This window comes from Balaenoptera musculus, chromosome 1 (genome assembly GCF_009873245.2).
Source record: "Balaenoptera musculus isolate JJ_BM4_2016_0621 chromosome 1, mBalMus1.pri.v3, whole genome shotgun sequence".
NCBI classification, from domain to species: domain Eukaryota; kingdom Metazoa; phylum Chordata; class Mammalia; order Artiodactyla; family Balaenopteridae; genus Balaenoptera; species Balaenoptera musculus.
In genome coordinates this window covers 150,891,131-150,906,332 of record NC_045785.1, presented here as the reverse complement: position 1 = coordinate 150,906,332, position 15,202 = coordinate 150,891,131, and positions in this window count along the sequence as shown.

The following is a 15,202-nucleotide window of genomic DNA, read 5'->3' as shown; positions in this document are numbered from 1 at the left end:
TGAAATCTCATATCAGTTCATTCTACATGTGATTATGTCTATCTCTCTAACTAGCTATAAACTACATAAGGGCGGGGGCAGCCTCCAACTCATAGTATCTCTTTCCTCATCTTCCAGTATTCATCCTAGGACTGTTTCTTGCATACAATGGCTGTTGAAAATTATTTGCTGATTTGATTTTTATCCTGAGGCAGGACTAGATGAGGGCTCTCATCTCATAGCTCAATGCCTAATGTTAGCAGCAGGGTCACTCAAGGAGAAAACTCAGACCAGGAATGAGGACAAGAAACCAAAACCTCAGAGTAAAGATGAATGCGATGCTAAGTAGGTAATGAGTCCCAAGAAAGGGGCAGTGTTCAGTGACCACGGTCTGGCTGGTTTAATCAGGGATTTAATTCTAGAATTTAATTCTGTTTTGAACAGAATTTTGAAGAAAGGATAATTTTGACTCAGAATTTAAAATTTCTTACCTAGAAAGAATATAGTCCTTAGTATTAGACACCTAGTCCACCAACACAGCCTAAATTAATACCTCCTGAAAAGTGAAGGGTGGGCTGACATTATACTTCTCTCCAAAGACAGCAGGCAGAGCCACAAAATGGGTGATAAGAGCAATCTAGGCACCAAAGGTTATGGTTTGGGGAAGGGAGTGGGGTGACTTTAGTGCTTCACTGATGGGGTCTCGACCTGAGAAGCAACAATGGGTCAGGCCGCATCACCGCTCACCCTGGCAGGCATCATGTAGATGGTGGTCTCTGTGAACCTCCTGTGAGCCCACTTGAAATGAGCCTTTAAAAGGGAGACTGACAACCTCCCTGCTTCCAAGTGTGCATCAGGTGCGGGGGCCGGGGGTGTTGCAGATAGTGCATAATGCTGGAACTCGCTCTAGAGGTCTAATTAGGGTCTACGGCAAAAGAAACAAACAAACGAACAAACAAAACCCTGCACTATTAACTCAAAAATAAGAGCTCAAGTTTACATGTGCCTTACATATTCATCAGCAGAAGCTGAAATCCCGTCTTCACTTTCCACAACTCAGAAGGCTTTTTCTTCCTTTCTTTTTTTTTTTTGTAGGTTTACCCTCCCATCATCTCTCTAAAGACCCCAGAGGACCTCACACTTCCCTAATATAGGAGCGGAAAATCTGTTTTCCCTCTACCCATTTTAGGTTCACTGCCTGGGGCTCTATAATTAGATTGATAAAAGACAGATTAACAAAGCAAACAAGTTTATTAACATATGCTTGGTACATACACATGGGAGCCCTTAATGATGAATAACTCAAAGAGGTGGTTAGAACTTGGGCTTATATAACATCTTAATAATAAATTTTTGGAGAAGTGACAAGACAAAGGAAAAGGGCTTTGAGCTTCTAAGGCAGCAATTGGTGGGAAGGTAAATATATGGAATAACTAATGAATGATAGGGGTTGTTTCAGTAAGTTTTGTGATGTAGATCCCTCTGGTGCCATCTCTGGGCTGATAAGTGTCTAGAGTTGTGATTTACCTCTGCCCTTCTTGGTAGAACAGGGAGTGGGGACACCTTTCCAAATTTATGTCCTGCTTTTAGGCAAATAAGGGGAGGGCAGAGAGCTTTTCTTATGTCTGCTTCTTCTCAATTGCCTTCAGTTCAAAATAATCCTTATGCCAATATGGCATATTTGTGGGCAGCATATTCTGCTACCCTTCATTAACACTCTGTGAGTAGGCTCCCTAGTTCCCCATCCTAGGTCATCCCTGCAGTAACTTTTTTTTTTAAGATTTTTTTTTTTTTTTTAATGTGGATCATTTGTTGAAGTCTTGAATTTGTTACAATATTGCTTCTGTTTTATGTTTTGTGTTTTTGGCCCAGAGGCATGTGGGATCTTAACTCCCTGACCAGGGATAGAACCTGCACCCCTGCACTGGAAGGTGAAGTTTTAACCACTGAACTGCCAGGGACATCCCGCCTGTAGTAACTTAATTTCCACTTTGTTGAACTTCTCTGGGGACTCAGCCATCGCCTAGCACTAGCTGCCTTGATCATACAGGATTGTTCTCAGACTCTGGAAGATGAGGCCATCCTTTGTCCCCTCCCTCTGTACATTTTGGCCAGGGGACCTTCCCATATACCAGAGGTAGCCAGTCTGGGATGATCGGATCATATCAGAAGACACACGTCGACATGCAGAAGGAATGACAGAGCACCTGACGCTCTCATCCCAGTCCTGTCTGATGGCTGTGCTACGTGGATTAGGAGAGCTAGGACACAGCTGCTGTTGCCGTTGCTGCCATTTGCTGAGTGTTGGAAAAAAAAAAAAAAAAAGATTATGCCTCTATTCCTTTCCTCTGTTGCTGAGAATTCAGAACTAATTATAAATATGCTCAATGGTAGTTCATCCTAAACCTTAATATTTTTTCTCTTCTCTGCCCTCCCTTAATCTGGGGAGTGGGGGTGGAGGATATCTGAGATAAATGGCCTGGGAGAAGTCAAGAGGAAACTCCTGAAAAGCTGATTTTCCAGTTTGGCTGGCCAGTAGATTGCCGGCCCCAGCCACTCTCCCCTCCTCCCAACACTTGACTCCCCATAGATCAGAAATTACACTGTTATTCATTTCATTGAAGGGAATTGACGGGTTTGGTGGAGTATGACTGTCAAATAAACCCTCTGCAATGGTTTATAAATTTGTTTAGATTGGTTGAGTACATAGGAGTCATGATGATCTTTATAGAAGATGATGAAATTTAATATACTAAGATTAAAACAACCACATACATAATGCTTTTTATAAGTAGACACCAACAAAGGTATTTTTTTTTTCTAACCTATAGGAGAAAAAAATTTTAATTGTAATTGTAAAAATTTGACTCATTCCTTTGTAACTTTCTGCAAATTGGGAAGATAGCACCATTGTCTGAACAACAGCAGCAAAATCTTTCAGTCTAAGTAAAGAGTTTTGAATTGGGATAATCATAGTGGTTTTGAGTGTCCACCCCTGCCCAGGAATTGCTTTGAATTGTAGGGCATGCAGCAGCTGCAAACAGCTCACTTTGCTGTTGTCCTGTTTGCACCGAGGACATCAGAGGAAAGGAGGAGATGTTACCTTCTCACTTTGAAGGAATGATGAGATTCTGCATGTCCTCTGCTGTGAGGCCCTCCCAGAGCCCTTCAGTCCACTCTGTGCACGCCTAGAGACCTCTCCTTTCTCCCATCAGTAGGGATTTCATTAATCAAGTCGGGCTGCCATAACAAAAGACTGGGTGGCTTAGACAGAAATATATTTTCTCACAGTTCTGAAAGCTGAGAAGTCCCAGATCAAGGTCCAGCAGGGTCAGTTTCTGATAAAGCCTCTTTCCCTGGCTTGTAGATGGCTGCCTTCTCACTGTGCCTTCACAGGGTGGGGAGAGAGAACAAGCTCTCTGGTGTCTCCTCTTATATGAACTTATCAGGGTCCCACCCTTATGATCTCATTTAACCTTAATTACTTCATTACTCCAAATACAGTCACACTGTGAGTTAGGGCTTCAACATATGATTTGGGGGAGACACAATTCAACCCATAGCATTTCACTCTTGGCCCCCCAGATTCATGTCTTATTGCCTGCAAAATACATTTACTCCATCCCAACAGCCCCCAAAGTCTTAACTTATTCCAGTATCAACCCTGAAGTTTAAAGTCTTAGCTAAATATCATCTAAAGCAGGTATGCATGACCCTTGAGGGGTATATTCATCCTAAGGCAAAATTCTTCTCCAGCTGTGATCTTGTGAAACCAGACAACTTATGCACTTCCAAAATATGCACTTCAATACAATGGTGGGCAGGCATAAGATAGACATTCCCATTCCAAATAGGAGAAATCCAAAAGAAGAAATTGTTGATGGGTCCCAAGCAAGTATAAACCTAGCAAGGTCAATTTCATTAGCTCTTAAATTTTGAGAATAATCCACTTTGGCTCAATGCTCCGCCTGCTAGACCCACTGAGGTGGCTGTCCTGCCTTCAGGACCCACTGGAGCAGTGGTCCCACCTCCACAGCTCTGCTACTGGGGATCCTGTCCCCAAGGCTCTTGGCAGCCCCACCCTCGAGGCTTCAGTCAGAGGCTGTCTGGCCTGTTGAAACAAAGACAATGGCCCCACCGTTTGAAACCAAGGATGCAGCCCTGAAGATCTTTGAATTATCTGAGCAGTCATTCCTCCCTAAATAGGAGACATTTACAGCCTAACAGCTCTATGGTCCTGTTCTTAGAACCTAAAAAGTCCAACAGCCTTCCTTCATTTTGTCTCATTTTTTCTGTCCCCTTTAGTTCACATTGGCAGTGTCTTTGCTGGTATAATTACATCTGTATTCCTGGCTTCTACTGAGATGGCTAAGTCCATGAGTTGTGCCCAGGATCTCTTTATCAAATGGTGTTCACACACCCTTGGTGTTCTCTTCACAAGCTTTCTCATTTTTTTTTTAAATATGAATAGGCTGATAATTTTCCAAATCTTCAAGTTCTGGTTCCTTTTTGCTTAATAATTCCTTCTTCAACTCATCTCTCTCCTTTTACATTTTACTATGAGTCAGGAGGAACCAAGCCACTCCTTGAGTACCTTGCTTGAAAATCTCCTCAGTTAAATATCCAATTTTATAGTTCATAAGTTCTACCTTCCACAAAACATCAGAACATAAGTTTAGCCAAGCTCTTTGCCACTTTATAACAAGGATTACCTTTCCCCTAGTTTCCAATATCATGTTCCTCATTTCCATCTGAAATCTCACCAGAATTGCCCTTAAGTTCCAGTCCAAGTCCAAAGGCCTGAGAACCAGGAGAGTTGATGGTGTAAGTTTCAGTCCAAAAGCTGGCAGACTTGAGACCCAAGAAGAGCTGATGTTTCAGTTCAAGTCCAAAGACAGGAGAAGACCAGTGTCCCAGCTCAAGTCTGTCAGGCAAAAGGAGTTTCCTCTTATTCAACTTTTTTGTTCTATTCAGGTTTCCAATTGATTGGATGAGGTCCACTCACATTAGGAAGGGCAATCTGCTTTACTTAGTCTATCAATTCAAATGTTAATCTCATCCAGAAACACCCTCACAGACACAACCAGAATAACGTTTGACCAAACGTCTGGGTACCCATGTCCCAGTCAAGTTGGTCCATAAAATTACCTACTACCTGGATCACCCAGGGAGGTCATAATAGACTTTTTAAACCTTTCCCTTAACAAGCTTTGACTGAGTATATGCTAGGTACAAGGTCCCATTCCTAAGACTCTTTGAATGCAAATTTAATTCTGTTCAATCTGATTTGATTCCAACTGTGGACTAGATTGCTACCACAGATGGTAAGTTCATCTCTACAGAGGTCTTCCTGTAGATGCCGCCTGGATGGCATGGTATAGCTCACAGTTTCAGTGATCGTAAGCTATGGATGGCAATACTGCCATGAAATGGGCAGCAGTTGTGAGGAGGCAAGGAAGGAGAAGCTGGGCTAGATCAGTGCTTCTCTAGGAGTATATGAAGTACTTGGGTAGCTCATCAAAATGCAGATTCTGATTCAGCAGTTCTGAGGTAGAGCTTGAGATTCTGCATTTCTAATAAACTCCCAGGTGATGTTAATGCTGCTGGTCTAGGGATCACACTTTGAATAGCAAGGTATGAGATGAGCTTTAAGGTCCCTTCTGATTCTCAAAATTTGGTCCAATTCAGCAAGTGTTCTTTGAGAACTTACTGTGTGCCATGATGCTATGAGGTAGCCAATAGAGGTATAAAATTTGTTTCCTGCCTTCAAAGTGCTAACTTATATTGAGAAATCTGAACAAATAGCCACAGTCTCAGAAATTAAGTGATGGCTCAAACTTCTGGGTCCACCTCTGAGTGTCTGGATTCTTAGGAAGGCATTCTTCCTGAAGTTTTTATATCAATGTCTTCCCAAGAAGTTTCATTTCAATTTTTTTTTGAGGAAGCCAGGAATCTGAAATGTTGTAGTTTAGCCACCTAGAAAACTAACCTGAAACAGATGAATAAGAATAAGAACAAGAAGAAAATCAGTTCAATGAAAAAGTGCAGTGTTCTTTCTAATCCCACAAGGTCAGTTGTACTGGGTTACATCCCTGAGAAGACTAAGAGTACACAGCCTTATGCACAAGGGACCTCTGGGAAAGGCCACCTCTGACCCAATAATCTAGGGTCAGAGTTCCCCTAAGAAGGAATAGGGGAGATACTTAGCAGGGAATGGCTAATACTGTGGATTGGGGTCATGTGAGCTTAGATGGGAATGGTCATAAGGCCTCCAGAAGGGCCAGTGCTATCAAACAGTCTTTCAAGCTAAGGACCTTGATCCTTTAGGTTCAACTTGGAGTGGCAAAGGTGGGGGAGGGAGGAGTTGAGAGGTACTCAAAAAACTGGTAACTATAAACAAAGATGGGAGAATGCAATGGCTATGAGGGGTGGGGCAGGGAACACTTGCTGGCCCAGAGGAGGAAAGCAGCAGAAGGACCAGGTGAGACCCCTTGGCTATGAAACGAATAGCTGGCCACAACAAGGAAAACACTTGCTGAGTTGGTCTTCTTACAGTGAATAGCTCAGGCTGGTCTTGTGATTGTTGGTGAAAGCAGAATCCACTTCCCCAAACAGTCCTCCCCACACACCCCAGTTCTCCAGTCCCTACTTGCCCAGCCCTAATCTCCACTCTCTTCCTTCCATGGTGGCCCTGGTAAGGTTGAGGGCAACTGGAAAGCCTGATAGAGACCTTCCCACCCCCCACCCCGCCCTTTGGTCCTACACACACACACACACACACACACACACGTGCACAAACCCCCCTAACCAGGCCAGTGGCTTGAGCTCAGAATGTCTGAGCTGGTGGGGGTTGGAATAGGGGAAAGGGGGAGGGAAGGAAAAGGAGAATCAAACAGAAACCTTCTCATCTTTCTATCAGCAGCCATGCAAGGAATATTGTTCAGCATGGCACAAAAGCGGCACTGAAAATAGCTGCAGCCAGAGCAGGGCTGCCAACCACTGCCTGAGATAACGTCTACTTGGAGACACTGGTGTCTTTGTGGTGCTGTCAGTGTCCCTATTGTTCCTGAGCCTATTGCCTGGGGAATATTGTTCCCGGCTTTTGTCTCCCCCGGTTCACTTTTGTTTGCCTTTACTTACCATTTCATTCCTTGCTTCCTTTGTGCTCTCCCATTCCCTCCTTTGTCTCTCCCTCTCTAAGCCTGCCTGTGGTGTGGATTGGTGCCCAAGGAGACAATAGGCCCTACAGCTCCCAACCTATGGCCCCACACTGAACCACACACCCCATAGTGTGGACGGTTCCATTCCAGCTCTCCCTCTCCCAAGTGGCACCCAAGATGTCCCAAAGGTGGGAGAGCCTTGAGGGAGGGTGGGGTCCAAGCTACCCACTCCCCTCCTGGTAGCATCGAGGAAAGGCCAGTGGGGTATTTGATTCCAGGAGGAAGTCTGAAATGCCTAAAGTGGGTCCCTGTCTCTTTCTGGATCTCTCTCCCTTTTCTCTTTTTTTAAAAATAGGTTTTGGGTCCAGTCAGAGTAATAAGGACATGCTCACACTCCACCCCCCCCAAACCCTCTCTCAAGTGCCCAGCATGCACGTCTCTGACCAGGGCACTCATTTTTCTTCCCCCTCCCTCTCAGCCTCGTGGATCAAAGTGACCTCTGTTTATTTGCACATTCAAATCCAGACTGCCTCCAGTAACCCGATCCAGTCAGGCGCCAGGATGGTGCAGGAAAAGCCCCGCCTGCACCCTGCCCCCAACCTAACAGCCCTTTTGGCAGAACTGGGTAAGGAAGGGGACGGGGTCTCCTAGGGTCGGAGTTGGGAGTGCAAGAGAGGATGGCAGTGAGATAAAACTGTCAATTCCTTTAGAATGGCCTCTGGTCCTCTCACTTCAATGACAGGGGAAACTAAGGCATCAAAAGAGACTTAGAAAATACAGGACTCAGGTCCTGAGTTTGCCTGCCAACCCCCAGCATGCTCAGGTGTCCAACGGCAGCCCTGCAGAGAGACTCCTTCTCAGTTCCAGCTAAGAGGGGACAGGCCCCAGGCTGTACTTAAGGGGCTGGCATTGACTTCAGGCATCAAAAGCTGTTGATAGAAAGTGCTTTTTGTCTACCTCCCCCAACTTCCTGCCTCTATACAGAAGAGGACAGTGATTGGAGAGTGGAGGAAGCTTTTACTTTGGGGGAAGGCTGGGAGTAGGGACATAGCCTGAAGCCAGAGAGGAGCCTCTACTCTCTCATTGTTCTAGTTCCAAGGACAATGGGAATAGTCTCCAGAGAGTCATTGTTTCAAAAGCTGGAAATTGGGTAGGGGATTTCCGGAAAGTTTGAATGGAAGCCAAGCTTGGCTGAGAGGAGACAGGAGGAGGAGGAGGAAGAGGAGGAGGAAGGGGAAAAGGAAGATAAGGGGGCAGTCTGGGGTTAGGCGAAAATACTACTGGGCCCTGAGGACAAATTTGCCCTCCTGATTTCACTACTTTCAATCCAAGACTGCTCTTTTTTGTTCTCATTCTTGCCCTGCCTTTCTCCCCATTCCCTTTCTCCAGCCAAAATTATCTCTAAATTCTTTTTTTTTTAATTGATTAATTAATTAATTTATTTATTTATTTATGGCTGTGCTGGGTCTTCGTTTCTGTGCGAGGGCTTTCTCTAGTTGCGGCAAGTGGGGGCCACTCTTCATCGCGGTGCGCGGGCCTCTCACTGTCGCGGCCTCTCTTGTTGCTGAGCACAGGCTCCAGACACACAGGCTCAGTAGTTGCGGCTCACGGGCCTAGTTGCTCTGCGGCATGTGGGATCTTCCCAGACCAGGGCTCGAACCCGTGTCCCCCGCATTAGCGGGCAGATTCTCAACCACTGCGCCACCAGGGAAGCCCTATCTCTAAATTCTTAATACTCTTAAGCATAAGGAGAAGCAAAAATAATTTCCCATTCCTTAAGGGAAAGAATTGAGTCTGTTCCACCATTGTAAGCTAAGGTACACTGTAGAGCAACCAAAAGTGATGGCATACAGGCAATATATTCAATTTATTTGAGACTAAAATATTTCCCTTGTAGCTAGGGATGGTCAATGAAACATAAGTGGAAGAGGTGAGGTATCTGGGAACTTCTCCTAAAAGGGCATACCTTTTTGCCCTTCCCACCTTCCTCTTTGACCTGGCTGGAATGTGGTTGTGATGGCTGGAGATCTAGCAGCCTTCTTGAAACCATGAAGGGACCATGAAGGGAGTTTGAAAAGGACTCCCTGTTCCTGTTAAGGAAAGCCAAAGAGAAAAGTTGAAAGTGCTTGGGTCCCTGACGACTGAAGAACTACAATATTAGCCTCAAAATGCCTACCTATGACGTTTATTTAGGTGGGGGTACAGAAAGTTTTATTAGATTAAGCCCTTTAATTTGGGTCTTTATTATTAGGACTCAGACAAAAGTCTTACTAATACAGTGGTATGATTTATATCAACGAGGAAAGAAATTTCTATACCATTTCTTTCTGTTTGCTGAACTGCTAGGAAAAAGAAAAGGAGTCAAAAGAGATATCCCATTGTGTACTAGAGCATGTGAATAATACTGTAGGTTTTCAAAGTGAAGTCACAAGCTGAGTTTGGAGGCAGGGGCTAGAGAGAACACAATGCTGTGTACAATAAAGTAGGAGGAATCATTCTGAGGTGGCTGGGGAGAAGTGAAGAGGCCAAGCAACATGCAGAAGATTGCTATGGATGGTTATATGGACATTAGAGTGAACTGGCAGCTGATAGCCTGAAAAAAGAGAAGAGGGGGGAAATCTCTAAAAGAAGGCACAAGAACTAAAAAGACACTGTTTATTAATATTAATCAGGCTTTTGCAACATTATATAAAAATGGACAATTCAAAATAATGACTATGTGTCATCAAAACAAGTTCACTCCATTTAGTAATGCAAGAGCCAAGAGAGCAGGTGGAACAAATGTTGACGTTTCCTCCTCCTTCTCTGAACACATAAAATCAGGGAGAAAATAGATTTAAAAACTCATAGCCGTGCTCACTTTGGCAGCACATATACTAAAATTGGAATTAATCATTAGAGAAATGCAAATCAAAACTACAATGAGATATCATCTCACACCGGTCAGAATGGCCATCATCAAAAAATCTAGAAACAATAAATGCTGGAGAGGATGTGGAGAAAAGGGAACCCTCTTGCACTGTTGGTGGGAATGTAAATTGATACAGCCACTATGGAGAACAGTATGGAGGTTCCTTAAAAGACTAAAAATAGAACTACCATACAACCCAGCAACCCCACTACTGGGCATATACCCTGAGAAAACCATAATTCAAAAAGAGTCATGTACTGTTGGTAGAAATGAAAATTGAAATGACCTTTCTGAATGGCAATTTGACAAATACGTACTAAAGACAGTACAATTGAGCATATTCTTTGACTCAGCAATTCTAAGAATTTTACCCCAAGGAAATAATCAGAAATGTGTACAAAGATCTACATATATGAACTTTCATTACACTAATTCTGTATTGTAGGAAAAAATACAAATAACTTAAACCCTAATGATAGGAATTCACTTTTAAAAATAGTGAAACATTGCAATAGAGCCATTGAAAATAGGGGATTAAAAATTAAAATGAGAAATTTCATAATATAATTATAAGTAAAAAGGAAGTCAGGCTACAAAACAACTTCTCCAGTATTATTTCATGTTTATAAAAATCTTTGTGTGTATGTGTGTTGATATGTATAGCTGATCCACTTTGTTATAGAGCAGAAACTAACACACCATTGTAAAGCTATTATACTCCAATAAAGATGTTAAAAAAAAAAAAAAAAAAAAAAGTCATGTACCAAAATGTTCATTGCAGCCCTATTTACAATAGCCAGGACATGGAAGCAACCTAAGTGTCATCATCGGATGAATGGATAAAGAAGATGTGACACATATATACAATGGAATATTACTCAGCCATAAAAAGAAATGGAATTGAGTTATTTGTAGTGAGGTGGATGGAGTTAGAGTTTGTCATACAGAGTGAAGTAAGTCAGAAAGAGAAAAACAAATACAGTATGCTAACACATATATATGGAATCTAAAGAAAAAAAAAAAGGTCATGAAGAACCTAGTGGCAAGATGGGAATAAAGACACAGACCTACCAGAGAATGGACTTGAGGATATGGGGAGGGGGAAGGGTAAGATGTGACAAAGTGAGAGAGTGGCATAGACATATATACACTACCAAACGTAAAATAGACAGCTAGTGGGAAGCAACCACATAGCACAGGGAGATCAGCTCTGTGCTTTGTGACCACCTAGAGGGGTGGGATAGGGAGGGTGGGAGGGAGGGAGACGCAAGAGGGAAGAGATATGGGAACATATGTATATGTATAACTGATTCACTTTGTTATAAAGCAGAAACTAACACACCATTGTAAAGCAATTATACTCCAATAAAGATGTTAAAAAAAAAACCAAAAAAAACCCTCATAGCCACACTTGAAAACAAGAAAGGGAAATATTAAAAGTTACCAAAGAGGTAAAACAGATTATTTAACAAGAAACATGAATCAGGTTGATACCAGACTTTCTCATATTTAACAGCAGATGCCAAAAAACAATGGAATAAGATCATCAAAATGGTGAAATAAAATAATGTTAAATATAAAATTCTATGCCCAGTGAGACTCTTATTCCAGAGCAAAGGTAAAGACATCTTTAGGCATGAAAGAACTCAGAAATTTTAGTAATCACAGACTCTCACTGAAAGAACTGTTTCAACAAGAAGAAAAGTGAATCCTGAAAAAGAAAATGTAGGATGCAAAGTTTAGCAGAAGATTTTACATACAGCACAAGTGTAATTTTTTTACCATTTTTTTTAGATTCCACAAATAAGCGATAACATATGATATTTGTCTTTCTCTGTCTGACTTACTTCACTCAGTATGATAATCTCTAGATCCATCCATGTTGCTGCAAATGGCATTATTTCATTCTTTTTTATGGCTGAGTAATATTCCATTGTATATATGTACCACATCTTCTTTAACCATTCCTCTGTCGTTGGACATTTAGGTTGCTTCCATGTCTTGGTTATTGTAAATAGTGCTGCAATGAACATTGGGGTGCACGTATATTTTCAAATTATGGTTTTCTCTGGGTATATGCCCAGGAGTGGGATTGCTGGATCATATGATAGTTCTATATTTATTTTTTTATGGAACAACCATACTGTTCTCCATAATGGTTGTACCAATTTACATTTCCACCAACAGTGTAGGAGGGTTCCCTTTTCTCCACATCTTCTCCAGCACTTATTGTTTGTAGATTTTTTGATGATAGCCATTCTGACTTGTTTGAGGAGATAGCTCATTGTAGTTTTGATTTGCATTTCTCTAAGAATTAGTGATGTTGAGCACCTTTTTATGTGCTTTTTGGCCATCTGTATATCTTCTTTGGAGAAATGTCTATTTATATCTTCTGCCCATTTTTTGATTGGGTTGTTTGTTTTTTTGATATTGAGCTGCATGAGCTGTTTGTATATTTTGGAGATTAATCCCTTGTCGGGATTAATATTTGCTTCATTTGCAAATATTTTCTCCCATTCTGTGAGTTGTTTATTCATTTTGTTGATGGTTTCCTTTGCTGTGTGAAAGCTTTTATGTTTCCTTAGATCCCATTTGTTTATTTTTGTTTTTATTTTCATTACTCTAGGAGGTGGATCCAAAAAGATATTGCTGCGATTTATGTCAGAGAGTGTTCTGCCCATGCTTTCCTCTAAGAGTTTTATAGTATCTGGCCTTACATTTAGGTCTTTAATCCATTTTGAGTTTATTTTTGTGTATGGTGTTAGTGTTCTATTTTCATTCTTTTACATGTAGCTGTCCAGTTTTCCCAGCACCACTTATTAAAGAGACTATCTTTTGTCCATTGTATATCCTTGCCTCCTTTGTCATAGATTAGTTGACCATAGGTGCATGGGTTTATCTCTGGGCTTTCTATCCTGTTCCATTGATCTATATTTCTGTTTTTGTGCCAGTGCCAAACTGTGTTTTGTTTGTTTGTTTGTTTGTGTTTTTTTTTAACAATCAGGGCCTTATTTCTTTTTTTTTTAATTAATTAATTTATTTTTGGCTGCATTGGGTTTTCATTGCTGCGCATGTGCTTTTCTCTAGTTGCGGTGAGGGGGACTACTCTTTGTTGTGGTGCACAGCCTTCTCATTGCAGTGGCTTCTCTTGTTGCAGAGCACAGGCTCTAGGCACGTGGACTTCAGTAGTTGTGGCACACGGGCTCTAGAGCGCAGGCTCAGTAGTTGTGGTGCATGGACTTAGTTGTTCCACGGCATGTGAGATCTTCCCAGACCAGGGATTGAACCCATGTCCCCTGCATTGGCAGGCGGATTCTTAACCATTGCACCACCAGGGAAGTCTCCCAAACTGTTTTGATTTCTATAGCTTTGTAGTATAGTCTGAAGTCAGGGAACCTGATTCTGTTTTTCTTTCTCAAGATCTGCGTTGGCTATTCGAGGTCTTCTGTGTTTCCATACATATTGTAAAGCTTTTTGTTCTAATTCTGTGAAAAATGCCATTGGTAATTTGATAGGGATTACACTGAATCTGTAGATTGCTTTGGGTAGTATAGTCATTTTCACAATATTGATTCTTCCAATCCAAGAACATGGTATATCTCTCCACTTGTTTGTGTCATCTTTGATTTCTTTCGTCAACATCTTATCTGAGTACAAGTCTTTTGCCTCTTTAGGAAGGTTTATTCCTAGGTATTTTATTCTATTTGATGTGATGGTAAATGGGATTGTTTCCTTAGTTTCTCTTTCTGATCTTCCATTGTTAGTGTATAGGAATGTAAGAGATTTCTGTGTATTGATTTTGTATCCTACAACTTTACCAAATTCATTGATGAGCTCTAGTAGTTTTCTGGTAGTGTCTTTACAATTTTCTATGTATACTGTCATGTCATCTGCAAACAGTGATAGTTTTGCTTCTTTTCCAATTTGTATCCCTTTTATTTCTTTTTCTTCTCTGATAGCCATGACTAGAACTTCCAAAACTATATTGAATAAAAGTGGTGATAGTGGACATCCTTGTCTTGTTCCCAATCTTAGATGAAATGCTTTCAATTTTTCACCATTGAGAATGATGTTAGCTATGGGTTTGTTGTATATGGCTTTTATTATGTTGAGGTAGGTTCCCTCTATGCCCACTTTCTGGAGAGTTTTTATCATAAATCGGTGTTGAATTTTGTCAAAAGCTTTTTCTGCATTTATTGAGATGATCATATGGTTTTTATTCTTCAGTTTGTTAATGTGGTGTATCACATTGATTGATTTGCATATACTGAAAAATCCTTGCATCCCTGGGAGCACATGTGTAATTTTTTAAAAAGGAAATGCATAGGTAGGTGATGCTACAGTAATGAACAATATTCCCAAATCCCAATGGCTTATAATCACAAAGGTGTATTTCTTGCTCATGTCAGCTCAGCTGCAGGTTGGCTAGGACTCTGCTCTATATGGCTTCTTTATTCTGAGATTTAAGTGGCAGCAAAAGTTTCTATTGGGAAGAAACTAATTTCTCAGCAGAGGGAAAAGAAAAGTGGAGTGCCATGGTTATTAAAGCATCAGCTAGGGAGTAGCACATAGCCTTTAACCCGCAAAACAAGTCAGGTGGCCAAGCCTGCCGTACATGGGATGTGTCCTAAAACTCACATGGCAATAGGAGGGGGGTTACATATAATTCTCTCAGGAAAGGGGGTGAATCATTTGGGAACAGGAATATAATCTACCACAACAGGCAAAACGACTGGAAAAATATGACTTTTAGCAACTATGAATTCTGGGGAGGAGAATATAGGTAATTATATTCTGCATTTTTTAGGTTCTCAAAATGAAAAAAGAAGACAAAGGAAAAAGTTTAGATCCACTAGAATAAGCACTTTTGTATCCTGCTTTTTAAAGTTTAACATTAGGGACTTCCCTGGTGGTCCAGCAGTTAAGACTCCATGCTCCCAACACAGGGAGCCCGGGTTCGATCCTTGGTCAGGCAACTAGTTTCCGCATGCTGCAACTAAAAGATCCCACATGCTACAACTAAAAAGATCCCGCATGCTACAACTAAAAAGATCCTGCGTGCTGCAACTAAAGATCCCGCATGCTGCAACTAAAGATCCCACATGCCACAATGAAGATCCCACATGCCACAACTAGGACATGGCATAGTCAA